Source organism: Esox lucius, chromosome 7 (genome assembly GCF_011004845.1).
Source record: "Esox lucius isolate fEsoLuc1 chromosome 7, fEsoLuc1.pri, whole genome shotgun sequence".
NCBI lineage: Eukaryota > Metazoa > Chordata > Actinopteri > Esociformes > Esocidae > Esox > Esox lucius.
Window position 1 is genome coordinate 2,310,396 of NC_047575.1, and position 13,654 is coordinate 2,324,049.

The following is a 13,654-nucleotide window of genomic DNA, read 5'->3' on the forward strand; positions in this document are numbered from 1 at the left end:
TACCGTCCATTTCTGCCGTGTCTCTTTGAGGTGGTTCATTCTGTCACGGTTGTGGTGGGAGAAGGACACAGGCGCAGAGTAAAGGTAACTTAAATAATCCATGTTTTAATAAAGAAGGATTCAAACAAACAAAAAGCAGCAACCAGTTCCCTGGGTCGTCTAAAACAGGACAAAACCAAAATGAACCACGTTGGCTTGGCCAACACCATGAACTTAAATAGAGTCCCCAATTGGAGGCAATGATCAACACCTGCCTCCAATTGGGGAGACGAAAGAGGATTAGAGGTGGCTAGATGCCACCTCCTGTCCTGTCCTGGCTATGCCCTGAGCCCAGCGCAGAGATGGCTAGGGGCACAGCCAGGACGTGACACAGCTGTGCCCTCAGCTTGACATTCTCTTCAGTCAGACATTTATCAGAAGCTAAAAAGCACAATGAAATGTCAATAGCATAATAGTGAAATAGATAAAACTGTCATATACATGTAATTTCAGAAAAGCTGTACAGTATTGCATTTTAGTAAAGGGCACATGTTCAGACAAATGCAGTTTCATGAAGACAAGATGCTAGCGTAACTATAGTTTTTACCTGATTGAAGAGCCAGCTGTGCCCTCAGCTCAACCTTCTCTTCAGCCGCTTGAACTTCTCCAAATGTTCTGAAAGTAAAGTAAAGTGAATTAACCCACACTTACCTATGTAGCAATCCTCTACATGGTGCCTTGGAGTACTGTGCTTGCTCCATCCTATAAATAAACATAAAAGTTGGTGAACCGGTAAATATGGTGAAACCAAGTAAACATTGTAGCAATTATGAGATCAACATGTAATTCACATACCTCCAGGGCTGCAATCCACAGGGTGCTGTGGTGGAGATGTGCGTCCTTGGGGTAGTAGGGGCCCACGCTGGAACGATTTTCGCTCCTCTGACGATACACACGTCCAGTCTCTCACGTGTCTAGGAAAAGTTAAGGTTTTGTAAGCATTTATCCTGCAAAATGTATTTTCATTCCAAGTTTCAAATTGTTATTACATTTTCAAATGTACCTGCATGCTTGATGAGCTTATAAGGGACACTCTCCCAGGTGGTGAACAAGTTCTGGCTAACTTGTCGTAGATGATGGACTTCCTGCTGGTGATGCTGTGTGGTGGCCAGTAAAAAAGTCCCCCTTTGAGCCACAGGCGTGGAACTACTGCCATACAGTCATCCTCCCCTGGGAACAAAACTACAGAAAAACATCACCTGAAAGCAATGTTTAGAAAATAGATTTAAAAAACCGGCAGCATAAGACACACACAGGCTAGCTAAGAACAATGTGGATACATAAAGACACCTCAGTAACGGAATTGTAACAAGTGCAGGTTTAGCTAGTCTAGCTAAATTTACTGCCAAGAGTAACGTTATCCACATGATATGGATAACGTTACACAAAGAAACATGATTTAGTTAATATTACGTATCAGTTGATAAAAGTAAAGGAATGGCATATATAACATTGTTGATACACTAACAAACACAATTTAGACAAGTTAGCTAACGATGTTACCATACCTATTCAACTGTTGATATGCGAAGAAGCACAAAACATCCGAACTTGAGGATAAATGAAGAAACAAAAAATAGTAAGCAACCACCGCTGTTTTTTTTCAAGCTCAGTTTCTATAGCTTATTTTCTCGCCAGTTGTTTAGAACTTGCGTTCAGCTACCAGTGACTTTGACTAAATAATTTGAATGTTAATATAATATTGCAAACATTCCTTGTTTAATACAAAACAGTCATTACGTTCCTACTCAGTAACCTAACAACACTTAACACTAGTTATTTATAATAGCGCAAAACATAACTCACCACAGCTATGTAGGTGACTCGGCGTTCAATAATTTTCAGTCCGATTTCCAAAAATATCTTGATCTTTGTTTGTTTCAGGAGCTCATCAAATTGTAGTAAAATAATGTCATAATTTTCATGTTGTATTGTCCAATTCAGAGGATATAGCTTATATTAGTGCTGGCCAACTCTGTTCCTGCAGATCTACTATCCTGTAGGTTTTCTCTTCAGCCTCATTTGTGACTAACCTGAGTCTGCTTTTCATCCAACTTATAATTAATCAGGTGTGCTGAATATGAATTGGAGAGAAATCCTGTGGGCCGCCAGCAAAAATGCTGGCGGGCCGCCATCGATTGCTCACTGTGTAGTAGTAGCCTAGGTGAACTAGTAATGATTGAGGGGGGAGATTTAGGCAAGGCTGGGCAAAGTTATGAGCCTCTCATATTTAAAAGCAAATATGGTAAGATGTTTTTCTTTTTTTTAAATAGCTATCCCTTATTCAATGGCAACTTAACAGGAATATCTACTGGGATGAGCAACTACCAAATATTCAATTCCATAGAAAAATTACTTATGCGTAACATTCCAGCCGCATATCTATTCATACATTGCCACAATTATTTGTTCTAAACTGGAGTTGTGTCATTGCAGGCGTTCTGAACAAGTGTTTGCTCGGTCATTACAGGCGTTCTGAATGCGTGTTTTGTCGGTCATTACTATAGGAGGCCAAGTGAGACACATTACGGGTTCCACGTCATCCAATGACACGGAAAATACGCTGTTCCCTATGGAACGCCAAAGGGTTCACATCGTCTTATTTTGAACGGGCGTTTTGCTTTTATGCCATTGAAAAGAGTGTATGGGTGTCATTTACCATCAAACACGCGTCTAGAATGCCTGTAATGACACATCAAACATGCGTTTAGAGCGACCGTGAAGGCACATCAAAAACCGCATCGAGAATGCCATTAATTTTGGCAAAAAAAACAGCGACTTAAACGTATATTGTTTCAAATCCATATATTTCATAATAATTACGCTTATTGGTGTCAATAAGGATTGCATTAATTAATGTGCATTTCATTTTTGATAATGAAATGCACATTAACATTGCATGATAATAATCTAGCTTTTTATACATTTCTATTGGTTAGGGCGGCCCATGTAATGCAATATTAGATGTTGCTGGAATGTTCATTCATACCTAGGTTATTTTACCTGTGTGAAGTTGGCCCCCCAACCAATGCAAAACTTCGGCAAAATAGACTCAATAGTTTGTGCTCCGTTGGTGCTGGTTTAAAATTTTTGTTTTATAGATATTAAATAATATTTTATAGGTAATTCTGAAGTCACTCTGCCCCCCTACATATTAGACATTTAATTATAGGTGATGATGTCACTCAGCCCCCCAACATGCTCCAAATTTAACCAAAATAATCTTGTTTGTGCTCCGTTTGTGCCATTAAAAGTTTTGTTTGTGCTGCATCATTGTTTTTAATATTAGCTATTTAATTATTTGTAATGACATCACTCAGCCCCCAACAAGCTTCAAATTCAACCAATAAATTATTGTTTGTTTGTGCTTCATTTGTGCCGTTAAATGTTTTGTTTGTGCTGCATCTGTGTTTTATTTATTGGACATTTGATTATACGTGAAGACGTTACCGCCACCTAACATCTGTCCTGCTAAAATTTTAGTTTGTGCTGCTATAATTCTTTTTAATATTAAAGAATATTTAATTCTGAGGTCACTCAGTCCCCCCATACGCCAAATACACCCCAAATAGTCTCCCTTGTTTGTGATTCGTTTGTGCCGTTAAATGTTTTGTTTGTACTGCTACATAACCTAGTTTTCTTCTGGATAGAGCATTGCCTTTACTCTCTTTCCACTATAGCTATGTCATTACTTCTTCAACTGCATCAAGAAAGACAGTTGCAAAAACAAAACCGGCACAAACTGGCACAAATTGATCATAAATAATTGAGCCTATTTTCAGTTAATTTGGAGCATGTTGGGGGGCTGATTGACCTACTGGTTTGTGCCGCTAAAATGTTTGTTTGTGCTGATATATTTTTTTTATATTAAATAATGTGTTTGGTGTCATATTCACTCAAAATTGGTATATACCAATAATGACAGAGCAATAGTGGAACGTGTAAAGCCAGTGCGATATCCAGTAGGAATTACACTGAACAAAAGACCTATTTCTCTCAAATATTGTTCACATTTCAGTTTAAATCTGTGTTAGTGAGCACTTATCCTTTGTCGAGATAATCCATCCGCTTCACAGGTGTGGCATATTAAGATGCTGATTAGACAGCATGATTATTGCACAGGTGTGCCTTAGGCTAGCCACAATAAAATAAAATGTGCAGTTTTACTGTATTGAGGAGGTCCAGGGGGGTCCGAAAACCAGTCAGTATCTGGTGTGACCACCATTTGCCTCCCGCAGTGCCACACATCTCCTTCGCATAGAGTTGATCAGGTTGTTGATTGTGGCCTGTGGAATGTTGGTCCACTCCTTTTCAATGGCTGTGCGAAGTTGCTGGATATTGGCAGGACCTGAAACATGCTGTCGTACAGTATATACCGATCCAGAGCATCCCAAACATGCTCAATGGGTGACATGTCTGGTGAGTATGCTGGCCATGCAAGAACTGGGATGTTTTCAGCTTCCTGGAATTGTGTACAGATCCTTGCAACATGGGGCCATGCATTATCATGCTGCAACATGAGGTGAGGGTGGTGGATGAATGGCACAACAATGGGCCTCAGGATCTCGTCATGGTATTGTGATGGCAATTTAATTGATTAGAACTTTTAAAGGAGTAAGGACAGAGACAAAATTCTCTTGCACAATTTAATAGTTTATTTGCAAATAGAGAGACACATCAAACGCTTACAAAAATAATAAGTCTCTAAAGTAGATACATGAACAGTCTGTATTTATTACAGTTAAAAGGGGTGTGGTAAGTTGCTGTCCATCTGTCTTTGTCAATAAAACCCATTTGTTCTGTCAATACCTAGGCTTCACACAAGGGGCAAGCTGTCCTTCCTCACATGGGTAACATCTTGAACTCTAAAGAGCTCTTACAGCATCCGGACAGACAATAGATGCCCTGATGAGTTATACAGATGGGCAGACTTACAAGTAACCCTTTAATCTGCTGATACCAGTCAGTGCCCCCTAGGCAAATACCAGATCCCCCTCTCCCACATTCCTTTTCTCATCCAAACATGGGGACTCAGTACCTTTAACTAGTAACCCATTTATACATGTATAGGACCAAGTATATATCAGCTCAAGAATTTCCACAACACGATCTCTGTGCATTCAAAATGCCATCAATAAAATGCATCTGTGTTCATTGTCCATAACACATATCATAACCCCACCGCCACCATGGGCCACTCGATCCACAACATTGACATCAGCAAACCGCTCACCCACACAACGCCATACACACTCTGCCATCTGCCATAACCAAAGAATCTACACATTCTTTGGTTATGCAAACCGATTGTTGAAGCAGCTGTCCGGGTGGCTGGTCTCAGACAATCTTGGAGGTGAAGATGCTGGATGTGGAGGTCCTGGGCTGGTGTGGTTACATGTGGTCTGCGGTTGTGAGGCCTGTTGGATGTACTGCCAAATGCCTTTAGAGACGGCTTATGGTAGAGAAATGAACATTCAGTTCACAGGCAACAGCTCTGGTGGACATTCCTGCAGTCAGCATGCCAATTGCATGCTCCCTCAAAACTTGCGACATCTGTGGCATTGTGCTGTGTGATGACATTGTACATTTTACAGTGGCATTTTATTGTGCCCAGCCTAAGGCACACCTGTGCAATAATCATGCATCTTGATATGCCACACCTGTGAGGTGGATGGATTATCTCGGCAAAGGAGAAGTGCTCACTAACACAGATTTAGACAGATTTGTGAACAATATTTGAGAGAAATAGGCCTTTTGTGTACATAGTGAAAGTCTTTGATCTTTGAGTTCAGCTCATGATAAATGGGGGAAAAACAAAAGTGTTGTGTTTATAATTTTGTTCAGTGTATATACCAAAAACTCTAGCTGCACAAACAAAACATTCAGTGGCACAAACGATTGAGCCTATTTTGAGTCAATTTGGAGCATGTTTGAGGGCTGAGTGACGTCATTGCCTGTAATTAAATATCTAATATTAAAAACACCCATGCAGCACACATGAAACTTTTAACGGCACAAACCGGCACAAACGGAGCATAAACAAACTGAACTATTTTGGTTGAATTTGGAGCATGTAAGTGACTTCAGAATGACCTATAAAATATATTTTAATATCTATAAAATTATAGCAACACAAACAAAAAAAAATGGACAGCACAAACGAAGAACAAACAATTGAGCCTATTTTGCTTTGGGTGTGGGGACAACTTCATGCAGGTCCTTTTTTCTATGGAATATTATGTAGTTGCATAACCAAGAAATATTGTTAGATATTTTTTCTAACACATCTATGTAACTTTACTCACTTTTAAAAGTCAGGATAACTAATAAATCTGTGTTCAGCCATGTCCAAACGTTTCTCCCTCAATCAGTAATACTACACCTAGGCTACTACCACTGCATACTGTAGGCCTATGGGTGAGTTACCTCCATGTATTTTATCTTAATTTTTCTCCAATTCTTTGCCATTTTCGTTAAAAGGGAAATGGGAATTCTCATCTTAGTCAGTTGTTTTAATGCTGTAGCCCAAAGGTTTTCAATGTTTGGTCCTGTGCCTCCACAAGGGGCAGACCAAAATCAATTGGAAAGCAGTCATATGCCATATTATAATTTATAATAGCTCAGTGTTAAGATTAAGTCTCATGTTTGTATAATAATTAATTCATATCTTATAAATTACCAGACATTTTCCTTAGATGATATTACAGCAAGAGTTGCTTTCCAGACTGATAGCAAAATACAGAAAACGGGATCTATATCAAGCCAGGACCTTCAGCATGCACTTGGACGGTTTGCAGCCGAGTGTGAAGCGGTGGGGATGAAAATCAGTACCTCCAAATCCGAGGCCATGGTCCTCAGTCGGAAAAGGGTGGCTTGCCCACTTCAGGTTGGTGGAGAGTGCCTGCCTCAAGTGGAGGAGTTTAAGTATCTAGGGGTCCTGTTCACGAGTGAGGGAAGGAAGGAACGGGAGATTGACAGACGGATCTGTGCAGCTTCTGCAGTAATGCGGTTGATGTATCGGTCTGTCGTGGTGAAGAAAGAGCTGAGCCGCAAGGCGAAGCTCTCGATTTACCGGTCAATCTACATTCCTACTCTCACCTATGGTCATGAGCTTTGGGTCATGACCGAAAGGACAAGATCCCGGATACAGGCGGCCGAAATGAGCTTTCTCCGCAGGGTGGCTGGGCGATCCCTTAGAGATAGGGTGAGAAGCTTGGTCACCCGGGAGGAGCTCAGAGTAGAGCCGCTGCTCCTCCACATCGAGAGGGGTCAGCTGAGGTGGCTTGGGCATCTGTATCGGATGCCTCCGGAACGCCTTCCTGGGAAGGTGTTCCGGTCCCGTCCCACCGGGAGGAGACCCCGGGGAAGACCTAGGACACGCTGGAGGGACTATGTCTCCCGGCTGGCCTGGGAACGTCTCGGTGTCCCCCCGGAAGAGCTAGAGGAAGTGTCTGGGGAGAGGGAAGTATGGGCATCCCTGCTTAGACTGCTGCCCCCGCGACCCGGCCCCGGATAAGCGGAAGAAGATGGTATGGTATGGGAGCTATATTGTTTAAGACATTCTTTGAAAACTTTGAAAAACTTTGCAAGAATGCTTAACAGAAGGAATGAGTCTGGACAGAGATGCTTGTAACCATTGTTGCATAAACAGAAAATTCTAAGCTGAGAGATGAATTTTGTAACGAGCAAGAATTAAGCCCAATAAGCCTGAGGGTTATGTAGATACTATAATAAGGAATGTGTATAGATAATAAGGCAGACGCACGTTCAGAAGGCCAGTAATGACCAACCAAACACGCGTTTAGAACGCCTGTAATGACCAACCAAACAAGCGTTCAGAACGTCTGTAATGACCAACCAAACACGAGTTCCGAACTGCAGTAATGACCAACCAAATACATGTTCAGAATGCCAGTAATGACCAACCAAACACGCGCTCAGAACACCTGTAATGACCAACCAAATACACATTCAGAATGCCAGTAATGACCAACCAAACACGTGCTCAGAACAAATATTTGACACTGCCGATTTTTCAGGTTTTCCTACTTACAAAGCATGTAGAGGTCTGTAATTTTTATCATAGGTACATTTCAACTGTGAGAGACGGAATCTAAAATCCAGAAAATGACATTGTATGATTTTTTTATTATTTATTTGCATTTTATTGCATGACATAAGTATTTGATCACTTACCAACCAGTAAGAATTCTGGCTCTCACAGACCTGTTCGTTTTTCATTAAGAAGCCCTCCTGTTCTCCACTCATTACCTGTATTAACTGCACCTGTTTGAACTTGTTACCTGTATAAAAGACACCTGTCCACTCACTCAGTCAAACAGACTCCAACCTCTCTACAATGGCCAAGACCAGAGAGCTTTGTAAGGACATCAGGGATAAAATTGTAGACCTGCACAAGGCTGGGCTGGGCTGGGCTACAGGACAATAGGCAAGCAGCTTGGTGAGAAGGCAACAAATGTTGGCGCAATTATTCGAAAATGTTCAAGTTCAAGATGACAGATTAAAATCTTGCAGCCCACGCAATGTCCCCCTGCTCAAGCCAGCGCATGTCCAGGCCCTTCTGAAGTTTGCCAATGACCATCTGGATGATCCAGAGGAGGATTGGGAGAAGGTCATGTGTTCTGATGAGACAAAAATAGAGCTTTTTGGTCTAAACTCCACTCGCCATGTTTGGAGAAAGAAGAAGGATGAGTACAACCCCAAGAACACCATCCCAACCTTGAAGCGTGGAGGTGGAAACATCATTCTTTGGGGATGCTTTTCTGCAAAGGGGACAGGACGACTGCACCGTATTGAGGGGAGGATGGATGGGGCCATGTATCGCGAGATCTTGGCCAACAACCTCCTTCCCTCAGTAAGAGCATTGAAGATGGGTCGTGGCTGGGTCTTCCAGCATGACAATGACCCAAAACACACAGCCAGGGCAACAAAGGAGAGGCTCTGTAAGAAGCATCTCAAGGTCCTGGAGTGGCCTAGCCAGTCTCCAGACCTGAACCCAATGGAAAATCTTTGGAGGGAGCTGAAAGTCCGTATTGCCCAGCGACAGCCCTGAAACCTGAAAGATCTGGAGAAGCTCTGTATGGAGGAGTGGGCCAAAATCCCTGCTGCAGTGTGTGCCAACCTGGTCAAGAACTACAGGAAACGTATGATCTCTGTAATTGCAAACAAAGGTTTCTGTACCAAATAATAAGTTCTGCTTTTATGATGTATCAAATACTTATGTCATGCAATAAAATGCTAATTAATTACTTAAACATCATACAATGTGATTTTATGGATTTTTTTTAGATTCCGTCACTCACAGTAAAAGAGTACCTATGATCCAAATTACAGATTTCTACATGCTTTGTAAGTGGGAAAACCTGCAAAATTGGCAGTGTATCAAATACTTGTTCTCCCCACTGTAAATGACCGACCAAACACGCGTTCAGAATGCCTGTAATGACACATCAAACAAGCTTTCAGAACGCCTGTAATGGCACATGAAACACGCGTTCAGAATGACTGTAATGGCCGCCCAAGCGTGCGTTCCGAAGGCCTTTAATTGTGGCAAAAAACAATGACTAAACCGCCTACTTTACATTTCAACTCCTGATATTTCAATAAATTATGCTTATTATTGTTGTTAATAAGAATTGCGTATATGAATGTGTATTGCATTTCAATTTTGAAAGGTACATTGCATAATATGGATCTAGCATTTTGTACATTTCTATTGGTTAGACCGGCCCATGCAATGCACTGAGCCTATTTTGAATGAATTTGGAGCATGTTGGGGGTTGAGTGTCCTCAGAATGGTCTATAAAATATCCGTTATAAAAAGAAATTACAGAAGCACAAATGAAGATTTTAACGGCAGAAATCATCACAAACACAGCATAAACCATTGAGCCTCTTTTACCGAAGTTTTGCGTTGGATGGAGGGCCAACTTCAAGCAGGTACAGCACCTCATTTCCTTGAACAATATAAAGATAAATTATAGTTTTATCTTTCTGCACTGTCATCCCGAGTCTGCAAAGGAGCTACTCAGTGTGTCAGTGTCATTTCGGTTATCAGCGTTGCAGCCTAATCAAAAAATATTACATTATTTTTTAGTTTTGGGTTCGAATCTCAAGAGGGCAGCATTTTCTATTGCGGGCTGGCTGAACTAGGCTTGCCTGATTGGCCTAGAGACATAAATGTGGTATCATATGATGCATGGGCAAGTGCTGAACAACTTTGCAAGAGGCCGTTTTCATTTCCGCCATATGGGATTTCCCGCCATTTTGAATGCTTAAAGATTTTCTACAGGCCACACATTTTGAGCAATCTTCCTAAAAATTGACACAGATGATCTTCAGACCAATCCTTAAAAAAAAGTTGAACCTTGGTATTTATGGTTGGAAGGAGGATTAGAGGAGGCATGTAATGTTTGGCACCAATCGGCCATGTGGGAATGCTATACCAGAAAGTCACTTTGAAGGCTCATTACGGCTGAATGCAAACAGATATTTCAAGCAAACTTGGTCTTTTGCATGACTGTATCGGGTTGTTGTACTGCAGTAAATAGGAAGTTGGTAGTGCAAACCAAGGCTTTACATTTTTTTGATTGCACTCAAACTTTATCACTATAAGCTCCTATAGGCCCCCAACATCTGTTAAAAATATAGACGAGATAGACCATTGGGGGGCGCTACAGTGCAAAGTTGAGATTTTCAAATGGCAATTTCTCCATGCTCCTTAGAGCTGAAGTTACGAAACTATGAAGCCAAACTGAGCTCAAATGTATTGACCGTAAAAAAAGAAAAATGTTACTAAAATATTTCATAGTATGAAAAAACGACATTAAATTGTAAGAAACAAATTGTTTCAAGTGTGGAAAGAGTGTATTTTAAAATCATTAAATACATTTTCACATCCAATCTGAAAATGTTTTTTCCATGTTCGCTTCTTCTTACAATTACAATTTCTTCCCACTTTGTATGAATCAAGTTTTTTCAAAACCAAGTTTTGAGCCTCTATTGGCGTGGAGGCGGGGTTTTATCTGGCCATTGAATTCTCGCACCCGATTATCCATGAATCACACCAATATAAGGTGAAAATCATAGCCTTTCCATGCACTGCTTTCCCAATGCAATCTTTGGAGAGAGGTTTAAGAAAGCATATCTCTCACAACAATTTGTCCGATTGTCACCAAATTTGGTATGCACCATCGCTATGACAAAGTAAGGACATGTGCAGTGTGTGGTGCCACTTGGCCATTTGGCGGCGCTGTTCCAGAAAATCACATTAAACAATCATTATTCCTGAACACAAACAGGCTTATACAAACTATCAGGCCTATAAAGCCTATACTCTTATGGCATTCTTATTCTTACACAACCTCAAAGGGGTTGCCCAAATAACATCTAAGAATTTCAATACTGACTGAGCCACAGAACCATACACAAAACACCCATAAACCATGACTGACCTAATCAGCGTTTGATACATACACATCGAATAATTCATTTTCTATGAATAGCGTCAAGGTGTTGTTGACGGTTTTGCAAAGCATCTCATGAAGGCAGCTCGGCCGTTTGATCTGTTCCTGCGTGTCAAGAAGTTGGGCCATGGTCAATATTATGCAAATGAAACGCCAAGCGTTTATCTAATGGAAGTAGAGTCTTTCATAAACAAGAGACGGTCTTCCTTGTTGGTCCATGGTGGAAATTAGATGGTAGAAATTGTTGGTGACTCAGGTCAGTTTTATAAGTTAGCTCTGTGTTGTTAAATGTGCTGTGTTTAGCATTGAGTTGTTTGTTTTATATGGCAGCACCACAGAAATACATTGCCTGCTAGCATAGTGCTAATTTGCCCATGAGTGAGAGAAATCATTTTGGTTGGTTTCATGTTAAATGAAAAAAAGTTCACGTCCTGCCGAAAAACAAACACCCATAAGCATCCATCTGGGGCAAGGCAGCACGTTGGCAGGCGAATTTGCACCAGAATAGTGTACATCCGCCGTTAGGCAAATATATTGATATAAGTCACCTTGTCTCATATATATTTACTTGGTTATCAAAACGGCGAGGTGGTGTAATCCTACGTGAAACACAGACCTTATTTGAAATGGATCTAAAAATCCACTATGGGAAAAATGCCAAAAGAACTGGAAACTAGACAGTTTAGCTTTTGCCGCTAGATTTTATGGGGTTTCTGAGTCATACTATTTCAGTCAATTGGAAATTTCTACTTTGGGCGCCTCTACCGCGAGCACCACGCCCTGCGCCGCTCGTAAATCTACTTGTGTTTTGCCAGCCATCGCCCTACTCCAATTGGTCTATAAGACCGTCACTGCAGCCCTTGTGCAGCTGCCTTCAAAACTTGCTTGTAGCATGGTAAATTGACATTATTTAATGTTTTTACTAATCTGATGTAAGCATTAATGTCATATCACCAGTCGCTTTTCCACCAAAACATATTCTAGTAGTGGAATTAACAAACAACTTCCGTACTCTGTCATAAATTGCAGATCTCCCTTGATTTGTTTGTAGATAAAAAATCTCTTGCCACCTTGACTACCTCATGCCATTCCCTATTCAAGTAGCATAACTTATGCATTTGGTTGATTTTGGGAATAATTGAATAGAGACCCAAGTATTTGGTTGTGATTCAACATTTTTCAGGAAAGCTAATGTTTACAGACCCCCACCTGTACCCCATTCTGACAACGTCAGCCTAAACATAAAAGGACAATACTTTGACCAGCTTAGGTGTAATTCAGTGGGTTAAATACATGCACACCCTACAGCCCTCTAGATAAAGAGTTACTGTATTCAGGAGAACAATATGAGATGAAAGAACTGGAAAAAATTAAGAGACTACTGCATCTTTTTCTTTCCTTTCCAAAAGTCGAAAAGGAAGGTTTTTAGTGATATTTTGGTTAGTTAGTGGCTGACATTTAAGGGCTGTGACAACTTGCATTTATTTAATTCCAGGTCAAGCACTATCCATAGTGTACAATAAAACACTGTATGTCTTTAACATAATGCACTCCTTTTTACACATTTGATCTCAACTGAATAGTGTCCCTGACTATGTATATAAGCTAATATTAAGGTGTCTTGTGGCCATACATTTAATACTCTCATCCTGTTCTCCTCTAATTTCGAGGGGTTGTATGAAAAGCGGAGGTGAAAGTTTGGGCTATGTTTAATTGCCAAGCAATTTAGTACATTAGTCAGCCCCTTAGTAATTGAGTTTTGAAGCAGTCCAGGATTTTGACCAAAATACAAAATGGAGGGTCCAAATGGCTGCCATAACAACTTTGAATAGAGAAAGTATTAGGTTAATGCTCCAGTGTAACTATTTTGCCATGGTCAAAAATGGTATAGAAAATGAAAAGCTGATCCTGGTCTGATCCTGGTCAATTATCTGTGATGGCATTTGACTGACCATTGTTTCTTGCACAAAGTGTGTTAACTAGAGCTCTCTGAAAGGGATAGTTTACTTAAAACATAACTTGAATGTGATTTCTGTGCATGCAGAACTACAAATCTTAGTCCTCATATTCACACCAGACATTTTGATACCCAGGTTCTTTGCAGTAGGGTATACCCATAATACAGACTG

At 40.7% G+C, this 13,654-nt stretch overlaps 1 long non-coding RNA gene across 1 annotated transcript; it reads right to left on the reverse strand.

Annotated features, from left to right (window-relative positions):
- On the reverse strand, positions 1–1,081 carry LOC114839490. Its single transcript, XR_003781941.2, has 4 exons — positions 1,043–1,081; positions 835–953; positions 587–741; positions 1–40 (listed from the first exon to the last, which is right to left on the reverse strand). It is a non-coding gene; the product is annotated as an uncharacterized LOC114839490 (long non-coding RNA).
- Positions 1,082–13,654: the final 12,573 nt, after the last annotated feature.